This window comes from Microtus pennsylvanicus, chromosome 9 (assembly GCF_037038515.1).
Source record: "Microtus pennsylvanicus isolate mMicPen1 chromosome 9, mMicPen1.hap1, whole genome shotgun sequence".
Taxonomy (NCBI): domain Eukaryota; kingdom Metazoa; phylum Chordata; class Mammalia; order Rodentia; family Cricetidae; genus Microtus; species Microtus pennsylvanicus.
In genome coordinates, this window is record NC_134587.1 from 46,727,297 (window position 1) to 46,741,495 (window position 14,199).

Consider the following 14,199-nt stretch of genomic DNA (forward strand, 5'->3'; position numbering starts at 1 on the left):
AGATGTTATAGCACCAGAAGGTGCTGGGCAGACTTCTGGGGATGAAGGGGGGAGTCATCAATACTCCTACAGAACTGGGGACCTTGTTAGCTACAACAGTGACCATCAAGGCAAGAGACACTCATAGGTGCAGTAGTTGCACGACTGCATGGGGGTAACCAGCCACTTCCTGCGTGGGTTTAAGGCCTGATCCAGAGGAAAAGACATGTGTCTGGTGCTGTAAATCTGACTAAAATGCTCGGTTGGGAAGCTCATAGGATCTGGGAGTGAACATAGTACCATTATTTTGCTTAATAAACATATCAAACTGCCTTCTAAATTTCTAACTCTAAAAAACTCGATTGTGGTGGTGCACGCCTTTAATTGCAGCACTGGAAAGGCAAAGTCAGGAGAATCCCTGCGAGTTCAAGGCCTGCCTGGTCTACACAGAAAGTTCCAAGGAGGGGCTGGAGAGATGGCTCAGAGGTTAAGAGCACTGACTGCTCTTCCAGAGGTCCTGAGTTCAATTCCCAGCAACCACATGGTGGCTCACAGCCATCTATAATGAGATCTGGTGCCCTCTTCTGGCATGCAAGCATACATGAAAGAAATGTTGTATACATGATAAATAAATAAATCTTAAAAAAAAAAAAAAGAAAGAAAAGAAAGTTCCAAGGAGCCGGGCGATGGTGGCGCACGCCTTTAATCCCAGCACTGTGAGTTCGAAACCAGCCTGATCTACAAGAGCTAGTTCTAGGACAGGCTCCAAAGCCACAGAGAAAAAAGAAAGAAAGAAAGAAAGAAAGAAAGAAAGAAAGAAAGAAAGAAAGAAAGAAAGTTCCAAGTATACATAGTGGTGAGACCTTATCTCAAAAATCAATAATAATAAATTCATTTCTTCACAATCATAGATTAGTGCAGCTGACCTCAACAGAAATGTTTCTTTGTGTAAAAGACAGTGGTTAACATCACAACTGGTCCAAGTGCAGAGACAGGTATATCTGTATAGCCCAACCTCCCCCAGGCTCAGGGTCCATGAGAAAGAAGGGGTGTGGGAAGTAAAAAAGGACAAGATCTCCCGAGTAAATTGGAAGCATGGGGACTGTAGGAGAAGGTTGAAGGGGAAGGGAGAGTCAGGGAGGGAGCAGAGAAAAATGTAGAGCTCAATAAAAATCAATTAAAAAAGAAAGAAGAGGTGGGAAGATTATAAGATGTGGAATATTTCTTTAATATTTATTTACTTATTATGTATACAATATTCTGTCTGTGTATATGCCTGAAGGCCAGAAGAGGGCACCAGGCCTCATTACAGATGGCTGTGAGCCACCATGTGGTTGCTGGGAATTGAACTCAGGACCTTTGGAAGAGCAGGCAATCCTCTTAACCTCTGAGCCATCTCTCCAGCCCCAAGATGTGGAATATTTCTTTACACTGTGTGAATATATGTTGCTGTGATTGGTGTAATAAAGAAACTGACTAGCCAATAGCTGGACAGGTAGAGGTGAGGCAGCTGACTGGCCAATGACTGGAAGGTAGAGGTGAGGCAGCTGACTGGCCAATGGCTGGAAGGTAGAGGTGAGGCAGCTGACTGGCCAATGGCTGGAAGGTAGAGGTGAGGCAGCTGACTGGCCAATGGCTGGAAGGTAGAGGTGAGGCAGCTGACTGGCCAATGGCTGGAAGGTAGAGGTGAGGCAGCTGACTGGCCAATGGCTGGACAGGTAGAGTAGAGGTGAGGCTGGATTTACCGACAAAAAGAAAAGGAGTCTCAGAATCACGAGGAGACAGAAAGAGAAGATGAAACTGTCATGTTGAAGAAAGTTACCACCACGTGGCAGAGTGTAGATAAGAAATATGGGTTAATTTAAGGAATAAGAACTAGTTAATAACAAGTTGGAGCTATAAGCCAAGCATTTACAATTAATAATAAGTCTTTGTGTGGTTATTTGGAAACTGAACATGGGACAGAAGAGTCTGTCTACAAATGGTACTCAAAGATCCAGCACCTACATCCACATAAGACCTGAGAAAGCTTTAAAAAGCTTCCAAACAGGGGCTGGAGAGATGGCTCAGAGGTTAAGAGCATTGCCTGCTCTTCCAAAGGTCCTGAGTTCAATTCCCAGCAGCCACATGGTGGCTCACAACCATCTGTAATGGGGTCTGGTGCCCTCTTCTGGCCTGCAGGCATACACACACAGACAGAATATTGTATACATAATAAATAAATAAATATTTAAAAAAAAAAAAAAAGCTTCCAAACACACAAAAACACTGGAGCCAAACGTGGCCTCCTAGTCTTATGTCTCTCAAGTCACCTACGGTATAGAGACGCATCTCCCAGCTGCTGCCTGTGGGCTTGAGCCGCCAGCATGAGCATTGCCAGAGTGAGCCCCACCAAAGTGAACCCCACTAGAGTGAGCCCCTCCAGAGTGAGCCCCTTCAGAGTGAACCCCACTAGAGTAAGCCCCACCAGAGTGAGCCCCTCCAGAGTGAGCCCGTTCAGAGTGAACCCCACTAGAGTAAGCCCCACCAGCATGCCATGAACTAAGTCACATGGCAGGTTTAAGTTTTGCTCATGCAGACAGAAAAGATTGCAGATGCATAGTAAAGACTGATCCAGAGGACTGGAGAGATGGTTCAGAGATCAAGAGCACTGGCTGCTTTTCCAGAGGTCCTGAGTTCAATTCCCAGCATCCACATGATGACTCACAGCCACCTGTAAAGAGACCTGGTACTTTCTTCTGGTGTGCAGACATACATGCAGACAGATCACTGTATACATAATAAATAAATAAAATTTTAAAAAAGACAGATCCAGACTCTAAGTGAGTCACAGTGTGTTTAAAAATGTACATAGGCGGGGCTGGAGAGATGGATCAGTGGTTAAGAGCATTGCCTGCTCTTCCAAAGGTCCTGAGTTCAATTCCCGGCAACCACATGGTGGCTCACAACCATCTGTAATGAGATCTGGTGCCCTCTTCTGGCCTGCAGACATACACACAGACAGAATATTGTATACATAATAAATATATAAATAAATATTAAAAAATGTACATAGGCTTGGGAGAAGAAAGAGAAATGGTATAGACAGTCATAGAAGAAAATAGTGTCAGGCAGTGGTGGCACACATCTTTAATCCCAGTACTTGGGAGGCAGAGGCAGATGGCTCTCTGTGAGTTTGAGGTCAGCCTGGTCTAGAGAGTGAGTTCCAGAACAGCCATAGCTGTTACACAGAGAAACCTTGCCTTGAGAAACATAATACAAAGTAAAAACTCATGCAAAGATGTAAAATACACAGGGACTCATGATCCTGTGTGTTATTATGTTGTTTTTGAATTTTCTGACGGCTGATGAAGGAATAGCAGCTGGTATGACACACTGGATTATGGAAACTTCTGGATTAAGCCAATCTATATAGAATTAAAATCTCTTGACTTCAAAATGGAACACAAAAGATGTTACATTAAGAAAGGGAAGAGGTTATGGTTTTATTTCCACAGGAAATGAGAGGTTGTGGATTCATTCCAGGTTGATATGGATCAGGTTTGTTCAGGTTGGAGGTCCTGAAAATCCTGGCTACAGACATGAGGAAATAAACCTAGAAAAACTACAAAACATGTAACATATATGTTACATGTAATATATATGTTACCTGCTCAAACAAAACAAAAAATCTTTGGCTGAATTGTATACAACACACAGTCTATATTTGTATTAATGCAGACATGTACATTACCTTAAAAATGTATGTATTTTCAGAACAAGGGACCAAACACCAATGAAAACAGATGACTCAGGTGATCCAGCATCTCAAAATGCCTCTATTACAGTTTCCTCAGAATTCTGCATCTGTAACAGCTTCAGGGCTACTGACTGAGATGGTCCAGCTTCACAGACTACTCCAGGCAAGACTTAATCATTATCCTGATTTTCTCAAGGTTCCCCCAAAGATTCTAGCACTCTAAACAACAGGAAACAGTCTAAAAAAAAGAAGGTCCACATTCTCAAAAGAATGGTATGGATGCTTGTTATCATTTAAGGGATGATGTGGGATGCCCCTCTGTATGCTATGAATATGGTTTATTACCATTGGTTAATAAAGAAGTTGCTTTGGCCTATAGCAGGGCAGAATATAGCAAGGGAGGAAATCCAAGCAGAGATAGAGGGAGAAAGAAGGCAGAGTCAGGGAGACACCATGTAGCTGCTGAAGAAGAAGATGCCAGAACCTTACTGGTAAACCACAGCCTCAAGGCAACACAAAGATTAATAGAAATGGGTTAATTTAAGTTGTAAGAGCTAGCTAGAAATATGCCTGAGCCATCAGCCAAACAGTGATGTAATTAATATAGTTTTTTTTTTTTTGGTTTTTCGAGACAGGGTTTCTCTGTGGTTTTGGAGCCTGTCCTGGAACTAGCTCTAGTAGACCAGGCTGGTCTCGAACTCACAGAGATCCACCTGCCTCTGCCTCCCGAGTGCTGGGATTAAAGGCGTGCACCACCACCGCCCGGCATTAATATAGTTTTTGTGTGATTATTTGGAAGAACAGTCTCCAGTTACAAATTGTGCCAAAAATTTGGCAATAATATCCACATAAACCTAAAAAAGCTTTTTAAAAAAAGTGCTTCTAGACCCACAATTCTAGACCCACAAAAATGGGAGTCAATTGGTGCTTTTTTTTTTTTTTTTTTTGGTTTTTTGAGACAGGGTTTCCCTCTGTTGTTGTCCTGGCTGTCTTGGAACTAGCTCTTATAGACCAGACTGGCCTCAAACTCACAGAGATTCACCTGCCTCTGCCTCCCTAGTGCTGGGATTAAAGGCATGTGCCACCACTGTCCAGCTCAGTTGGTGCTTCTTGGTAACCATAGATTGGCTCTGTTTGCTGGTGGTGAGCAGAGGCATGGGTCCTTTAAGAGAAGGCTTCATGACTTAACATTAGCAGCAAAAACTCCTTTAAGAGACAGCTTCCTGGTCCGTCCTGGTGGCACAGATGACCTTGAGTCTTTTGGGAGGAACTGTTACGGAGTACTTGAACAGGGTTTATGGGCAGCATGCTGCAAGTTACTTAGTTGCTGCATGGGCCAACTGCTTCCCAGAGTTGAAGTGGTAAACATGGACCCCAGAGCTAGTGGTAAATGGACTTTGGCCATGTTGGAAAGCCGAGCAGGGTGGAACCAAAAGCCAAAACAGACAGATTCAGGGCTGGAGAGATGGCTCAGTGGTCCTCAGTTCAATTTCAAGCAACCACATGGTGGCTCACAACCATCTGTAATGAGATCTGGCGCCCTCCTCTGGCGTGCGGGCATAACATACATGGAAGCAGAATGTTGTATACATAATAAATAAATTTTAAAAAAATCGACAGGTTCAGACAGAAATAAACCTCTGAACAGGTCACGGTGTGTTTAAAAATGTACGTAGGCTTAAGAAAAAAAGAAAATGGGTATAGGTAGTTATAAAAAGAAATAGTTTTAAAAATAAAGCAGTCTTTAAAGAGAAAGTAAAAATAATATAAAAGAGAACAGACAGTCATAGATTAAAGGAGTAAAGATAATATAAAATATTAAAAAGTAATAGAGTTAGCCGGGCGGTGGTGGCACACACCTTTAATCCCAGCACTCAGGAGGCAGAGGCAGGCGGATCTCTGTGAGTTGGAGGCCAGCCTGGTCTACAAGAGCTAGTTCCAGGACAGGAACCAAAAGCTATGGAGAAACCCTGTCTTGAAAATCAAAAAAAAAAGTAATAGAGTTAAAAAATAAGCTACATGGAGAGAGATGGCTCAGTGGTTAAGAGCATTACCTGCTCTTCCAAAGGTCCTGAGTTCAATTCCCAGCAACCACATGGTGGCTCACAACCATCTGTAATGAGGTCTGGTGCGCTCTTCTAGCCTGCAGGCATACATGTAGACAGAATATTGTATACAATGTAAATAAATATTTTAAAAATGTAACATATCAGGGCTGGAGAGATGGATCAGAGGTTAAGAGCACTGACTGCTCTTCCAGAGGTCCTGAGTTCAATTTCCAACAATCACATGGTGGCTCACAACCATCTGTAGTGAGATCTTGTGCCCTCTTCTGGCCTGCAGGCAAACATGTGGGCAGAACACTGTATATATATTAAATAAAGAAAAAATCTAAAAAAATGTAACATATCGTTAAGAAATACAGATTAATAGACATCTATAATAGTCAAACTTGTAGTTAGGTTTTCTAAATATGCAGAGATATATTTCAGTTAGATAATCTTCAACACTTCAAAGTCCTATGGATATGGCATTTAAAATATTTTATTAACTTAGATTTTAATTGACAGTGAGACATGTCTGCTTCTGGCAGCAGCAATTTAAAGAGGTTGATGGGTATTGAAGAAACTTGATATGGAGTTTGCCTTCATTATGACAATGCTAGCCATTGGAGCAAGAGACTGCTCTTGCCTAGACTGCTTTATGGTATGCTGTACAAACTGGACATGTAGGACCCACAGAAAAGCGACTGCTAAACTTTACAATAGATAGGATGGTTCTTCAGGGTTCCTGCTTCATGGAGGAAACTGCCAGACATTCTGCAGGACACAGAAGAAAGCAACTGAGAAACTTTGCCAATACAAGGCAGAACAGATCTTTAAAATTCACTGAAAAGTCTTCCAGATTCTAGGGGTCTGTAGGCTGAAGACAGATGCCCCAACATTACAGAAAAATGTTGGGTGCCTGTCCAGGCAGTGAAATGTCTCTGTCAATTCTAGAGTTTTGGAAGTTGCTTACAATGCACTTCCTGTTTATTTAGTTAATATTATATCCTTCTGGGGTCTTTGATGGAGTTGAAGACGGTTATAGTTTTCCTTAGTTAAGACAAAAGATAAATTATATATGAAACTATAGATTTATAAATTAATATTGTAACTGTAATTCTTATTTGATACCTATTTTGTTATATGTAATTTTACTAAGTTAAAGTTAAAACCTTCCTCATTATTTATATAGAAAAGGGGAGATGATGTGGGATGTTCCTTTGTATGCTGTGAATATATTTTATTACCATTGATTAATAAAGAAGCTGGCCGGGCGGTGGTGGCGCATGCCTTTAATCCCAGCACTTGGGAGGCAGAGGCAGGCGGATCTCTGTGAGTTCGAGACCAGCCTGGTCTAAAAGAGCTAGTTCCAGGAGAGGCTCCAAAACCACATAGAAACCCTGCCTCGAAAAACCAAAAAAAAAAAAAAAAGAAGCTGCTTTGACATATGGCAGGGCAGAATATACAAAGGCAAGAAATCCAAGCAGAGACAGAGAAGGAAAGAAAGAGTCAGGGAAATGCCATGTAGCTAGTAAAGGAGAAAGACGCCAGAAACTTACTGGTAGCCCACAGCCTTGTGGCGACACACAGACTAATAGAAACGGGTTAATTTAATATATAAGAGCTAACTAGGAATAAACCTGAGCCATTGACCAGTGTTGTACTTAATATAGTATTTGTGTGATTATTTGGGTCTAAGAAGCCGGGCAACAAAAGTGCAGTCTCTATTTACAAAGGGGGGAGGCTGGTTATAAGTTGTTTTTGGTCATAATCAGGGAAAAACTAAACAAAAGAGTTAAATTCAAAGGTCTCTTATTCAAAAAGATTTATTATGTATACAATGTTCTGTCTGTCTGTATGCTAGTAGGCCAGAAGAGGGCATCAGATCTCATTACAGATGGCTGTGAGCCTCCATGTGGTTGCTGGGAATTGAACTCAGAACCTCTGAAAGAGTACTCAGTGTTCTTAACCTCTGAGCCATCTCTCCAGCCCCCAAAGGTCTCTTTCTAAAGGAAAATAGGGTGATATGATAAAGGAATGATAAGGAAAAAATATTAGATTATAGAATCTACTTTAATCCAAAAAAACTATTAATCTCAAAATATTTTACATTGGTATACATTTTGGTTTATTGATACAAATTTTAAGTTATTTTTGCTATATGTATGTTTCTATTCTTGTTTGGAGTATTGTGCTTATGCAACTCATTTAAAACTGTAATGTATAATTTAAAAATACAAGTTCCGGGCTGGAGAGATGGCTCAGAGGTTAAGAGCATTGCCTGCTCTTCCAAAGGTCCTGAGTTCAATTCTCAGCAACCACATGGTGGCTCACAACCATCTGAAATGAGATCTGATGCCCTTTTCTGGCCTGCAGGCATACACATAAGACAGAATATTATATGCATAATATATAAATAAATATTTAAAAAAACAGATAAAAATACAAGTTCCTATTAGTCATCTATAATAATCAAACTTGTAGTCATATTAGGTATGTTTTCAAGATCATACACAGATATATCTAGATAGATAAATGGTCTTCAAACACTTCAAAGACCTACAGAATATGGCATTTAATATGTTTAATAACTTAAGAGTTTTCATAAAAGTGAGACATGTCTATTCCTGACAGCACCAATTTAATTCAAAAGAAAATGATGGGCACCCGAGAACCTCAATATAGAGTTTGCTTTCTTTAAAGCTAGCCATTTGAGCAGAGAAATTGACCTTTCCTTAGCTGCTGACATTATACCATCCAAACTGGACCAGCAGGATGCAAGAGTAAGTGACTGCCAAACTTTGCCCAGAAAATGTAGGACAATCCTTGAAAATTCCGTGTCTGTAGGATATACTAGGCATTTGCCACGAAAGCTTGAGGACCTGAGTTCAATCTCCAGCACCCATGCACGGTGGCAAACTCCAGAGCTGGGAAGCTGGAGACAGGAGGATGACTGGGGCTCGCTGTCAAGATTGATCCCAGAGAGAACGCGGCTTGAGTGAGGGATCCTGTCTCAAAAACTGGAGGAGACTGGCTGCTCCCGTTTGCTGAGTCACCAAACCTGGGTTCCAAACTCGGGGAACCCGGGGCCGCGTGAGCAGGGCTCTTCTAAACCACCACGACCGGAGCTCAGGAAACCTGGGAGGCCTGGCACCGCTGGGCCCCTAGACTGCAGACTCTGTCGCAGTACAGATGACGTCACAGCGCGTCGGGGCATATCAGCCAATCGGAGCTGGCTTCTGGGCAAGAGGCGGAACTCACACTCAGTCGCTCACTTGCGACCTTAGCTCGTCCAATCACAGCGTGAGGCGTGAGGCAGCCAAACGAGGTGGGGGAGGATGGGAGCGGGGAACGGAAAGGGGTGCGGCTTCAACGCCCGGTCGTCCGCGCGCGACGTCCCCGCGAGCCTGAGCATGGGCGTGGCGAGGAGCCTAGGATGTTGCTGGTGTTGGTTACCCCTGCGTAGTGCACGGCATGAACCTTTTTTGTTTGATTGTTCATGAGACCAGGTCTCCTGAAGCCTAGGCTGGCCTCCATAGTGTGTGTCCGAGGATGATCTTGAACTGACCTTTCTACTTCCACCTCCTTACTACAATGATTAATTGGCGAGCATCACCACACCCTCGTGGGTGTGAATTTTTTAAAATGTCTTCCACTCTGTGAGAGTTAGTTTAAATAGGACAAAAACGCTTAGGGCACTGATCCATTTAGCGAGCACTGCAACAGATGCTGCTTGGTTCTCTGAGGCAGTTGGAGCAATATTAAATTGTACTAATATGGATTTATACGGATTGATCCTCAGCCGAGGGAAGGTTCCCTGGTCAGACTGTAGCTGCATATTAGTGAAGTGTAACCTCGCTTTGATTTTTTTTTTTAGACTAGATAATCAGAAATAGAAAGATCATGTTTCCTTCTTTTATCCCAGAGGATCCCTCTGTATCCTCCCCAGGGTGGCAGTGCCTCACTTTGGAGACTTTCCTTTTATTGTCTGTAGTGAGGCAGGCGCCTGGTTAAATGTGTGTGTAAGCCCTGGAGACAGATTGCCTGGGCCAGGCCCTGAATATACTCTCTAAGCTATTTCAGGAGGGATATGGAACCCTTGCATACAATTTCTGCTTTAAAATGGCCGTGTTGGGGGCTGGAAAGATGGCTCAGAGGTTAAGAGCATTGCTTGCTCTTCCAAAGGTCTTGAGTTCAATTCCCAGCCACCACATGGTGGCTCACAACCATCTGTACTGGGGTCTGGTGCCCTCTGCTGACCTGCGGTCATACACACAGACAGAATATTGTATACATAATAAATAAATATTTAAAAATGAAATAAAATAAAATGGCCGTTTAACAGCAGCTACCTCCGACTTGTTGTGAGGATCAAATTAGTTCGTATGAATATGTTCAGCCCAGTGCCTAACCCATAACAAACAATGAGAGATGTCACAGCCCCCATCTCCTCCTCCTCTAGTACACACCCCAGACTGCAATTTCAAACCTCCTAAGCAGTCAGTGAACAAGGGAGGGAGCCCAGAAAATCCTACAATGGTAGTTTGGAAATGGGTGCCCACAGGGAAGTCTTCTGAAAGGGACGCGTACAAGTTGGGTCCTGAGTAGGATTTACCCATGTGAAGTGAGTTACGGAGAATGGGAAGAACTCAGCCCAGACAGAGGTCCAGAGAGGAGGGAAAGCCTTGTAGGTAAAATGGGAATGGACAAGAGATGAGGCTAACGAGGTCAATAAGGGTCAGACACATTCCAGAAGCTTGGCCTGAGACTTAGCCAAGTTGTCTGGTATTTCACTAGTTAATTCTTCTTTGAAAAGACTAGGAGCTGCAGCATCCTCTGTGAGCTGAGGCTAGGGCCAGGCATCTGGGGAATGCCACTGCTCACAGCTCTGGCTGGGACTCTGTGGGCCTCTGACTGTGGGGATATGGCCCAGGGAACTCTGTCATCTCATTGTTCTTATGCGCCCCGGCTTGGCTTGTCATTCCCCCTATGGTGACCATCTGTGCTTGGGGTGTGGAAGACCTGTATCGCAACTGCATCCATCCTTTGTGATTGTGGTCCAGTGACTTAGAGTACGTACACCGTGCTGCCCTTAGCTGCTATGCCCAGGTAGGCCTGAGGCTGTCTCGGCTCCAAGTCACCCCTGGGACCTTACGATGGAGTCGTAAGGTCAGCTTATACCTTACGAGTGGAACTTCGTCACACACTTCCTTAAACTTTCTTTTAATTATTATTATCTGGGTATGGGGGAGGGTAGTGTCTGTACTGGAAGGAACAAAGATACTCGAAAGGGACCTTGTGCCCTTCCTTTTGGCTAGCAGACTATTGACACAATGGTCCCCAAGAGATGGCAGTTTTCCAGGGAATCCCATGTTGAATCCTGGTGCCAACCGGAGGGGTGCTTATCTCCTAGTAAGAGGTTTCAGACAGTTCTGACAATTTGTCGGACCACCTTGCAGGAGAGACCGGAGCAACTGGTGGGTCAGTGACGTGACGGGTGGGCTTGCACTTTGACCTGGATTGTTTAGTATGCATAACTATGGCCCTGTTATAAACCTGAAGCTTGCATTTAGATCCTGAGCTAGGGAGAACAAGTCGCTGAACCTATTTATTCTCTTCCTGATATGGCCACGTTGAATAAATCTTTCTCCTTTCCCACTTTTGCTGTGTGTTTAATTGGCCCATTGATGAATGGCTCAGCCTATGTTGCTAGTGTTCCCAGGGCCCAGTAGGTGTGCTGTAGATTGAACCCAGGGCCTCGCACACACTAGGCAAGCACTCTACCACTGAGCTACACCTCCCGCCCTCATTTAATCATTTGCCTCAATCCTTGCCAGCAAATACATTCAGCCTGACCCAGTGATTAAGAGCACAAGCTTTGAAATCACATGACACGGGCCAGACTCTTGGATCTGATTGTGTCATTGACCCAGGCCTGCTGGGCAGGATGCCAATCATCGAAAAGACTGGGTTTGCAAAAGCCAGCGAGGCTTTATTCAGGAGGTGGCCAAGCGTGGAGAGGGAAGAACATTACTCAAATATGCCTCCCTGAGGACAGGGGGAAGGGGTATTTATGGGGCAGGGAGGCACAGCGGGTTGAGGTGTCTGTCAGTTGGAGGTGAGGGGCTGCAGTGGTCTTTGCATAACTAATTAGTCTCTGAAGTTCCTCACAGGGTCCATCTGCAGAAAATGGAGGCCTTAGTGCAATCTGAGGGCAGAATTTTCAGCTCCCTGAATCAAAGAAGTCACCAGGTGACACCTGCTCAGGGCCCACAAAAATAGCTCTCAAGTCCTTGAGGAGTAACTAGACAACCATTCTTACCCTGACCCACACAGCAGAGGCATGAGCCGCAGAAAGGTTCCTGGAAGAACAATAATGAGTCGCTCGGCCGCGTGACCTCCACAAACAGTGATTTTGGGTTTCTGGAGACAGGGTCTTGCTATGCTATCCAGGCTATGGCCGGGACTACAGGTACACACCACCCTGCTAGACTCTACAATTAGTGACCTTAAAACTCCGCTAAAATGGGCATTGTGGCTTAGACCTATAATCCTGTCACCGAGGACGTGGAAGGAGTACTAGGAGGTCAAGGTCATAGTTCACTACAGGAAGACCAGCTTAGGCTACAGAAACTTGGTCATAAAATAGAATAAAACAAGTGTTATCTTAAGTATGCTTCAGGCGGGTGCCTGCTTAAGGCATGGCCGGTTACTTGAGCCTCTCTGAGTCTCCTGTTCACGGCTCGTTGCTTAAGGAGGTGATGCGTGGCAAGTGCTGAGCAGAACTGGGTGTGTAGTAAGCACGGATGAGAAAGTCACAGCGGAGGCTGGGGTACCGCTCACAAGTACAGCATCTTCCCGCCACATGAGAGGCCCTGAGTTCCATCCATTCCCCAGTACTGTGCACAGGAAAAAAGAATAATCTTAGCCGGGCGGTGGTGGCGCACGCCTTTAATTCCAGCACTTGGGAGGCAGAGGCAGGCGGATCTCTGTGAGTTCGAGACCAGCCTGGTCTACAAGAGCTAGTTCCAGGACAGGCTCCAAAACCATAGAGAAACCCTGTCTCAAAAAACCAAGAAAAAGAAAAAAGAATAATCTTGAAAATTTATTGAGCGACTTCTGAGAGAGGCAGGCTCAGTGAACAACTGCTAGTGAGATGGCCTCTCCGATTTGCAAGTAACTAATCCCTTTCTTCCTGAAGTCTGCGCGGTGGTGTGTGTGAATGTGCATGCACACGTGTTTGCATGTTTGTATGCATGTGTGTGTACATGCTGGGGAAGCCAGAGATGGACATCAGGCACCTTCCCCGGTTGGTCTGTTTCCTTTCTCCTTTTCCTGGAACTCAATCTGTAGACCAGGCTGGCCTTGAACTCACAGAGATCCGCCTGCCTTTACCCCTCAAGTCCTGAGATTAAAGGCGTGCACCACCACTGCCCAGCTACTTTTTTAAGTATTCTGTGAGACACAACAGCCAATACAGGAAAGGCACTTCTGTGGCACAAAAGGGTGCAGTGACCATGCAGGTCCCTACCCAGCAGTCAGTTAACCAGGACTAGAAAAATATAGGGACAAAGTTTACATCTGCCAGGAACACATGCTATCTTCTCTTCCCTAAGCAATGGTTGACAACTATTGACACTGTAGTGACCTTTTACCGAGTCTCACAGACGCTGCAAAACCTAGCTTCTTTTTTTTTATGGTTTTTCTTTTTTTTTGGGGGGGGGGAATCGCAGGGGTCAGCACATCCGGAGTGCAATGGATAAGCCTCGCCCTGGGAAAACCACCTTCGTGATCATGGTATCTCCCCTGCCAGGTAAGTATTTTTATGGTTTTTTGAGACAGGGTTTCTCTGTAGCTTTGGTGCCTGTCCCGGAACTAACTCTTGAGCTCTTGTAGACCAGGCTAGCCTCGAGATCCGCCTGCCTCTGCCTCCCTAGTGCTAGGATTAAAGGCGTACACCACCATCGCCCGGCTAACCTAGCTTCTTTTATCTGTCTGTCTGTCTATCTATCTATCTATCTATCTATCTATCTATCTACCTACCTACTTACCTATCTATCTATTTATTTTTGAGACACAGTCTTTCAGTGAAGCTCTGGATATTCTGGAACTTGCTTTGTAGACCAGGCTGGTCTTGAACTCACAGAGACCCACTTACCTCTGCCTCTTGAGTGCCGAGAATAAAGGTGTGTATAACTGTGCCTAGCAGAATTGCAGTGTTTTTAATTGGCCATATAAAAATGCCTGCTCTTATAGAAATATGATGGTTTAATTACGGAAACATATGCTATTTTCCTAGCACCATTTCTCAGTATCTTTCTTTGTATTGTATTGTTGTGATGATTTGCTTTAAACTTTACTATTTGAAAGATGGATGGGGTGGTGCACACCTATAATCCTAGCACTTGGAAGGTGGACGTAGTTGGATGAAATCAC

The 14,199-nt window shown here is 44.2% G+C and overlaps 1 non-coding gene across 1 annotated transcript; it reads right to left on the reverse strand.

Moving 5' to 3' along the window:
• Positions 1 to 13,419: 13,419 nt before the first annotated feature.
• LOC142858063 (U1 spliceosomal RNA) lies at positions 13,420 to 13,584 on the reverse strand. Its single transcript, XR_012911954.1, has one exon. It is a non-coding gene; the product is annotated as a U1 spliceosomal RNA (small nuclear RNA).
• Positions 13,585 to 14,199: the final 615 nt, after the last annotated feature.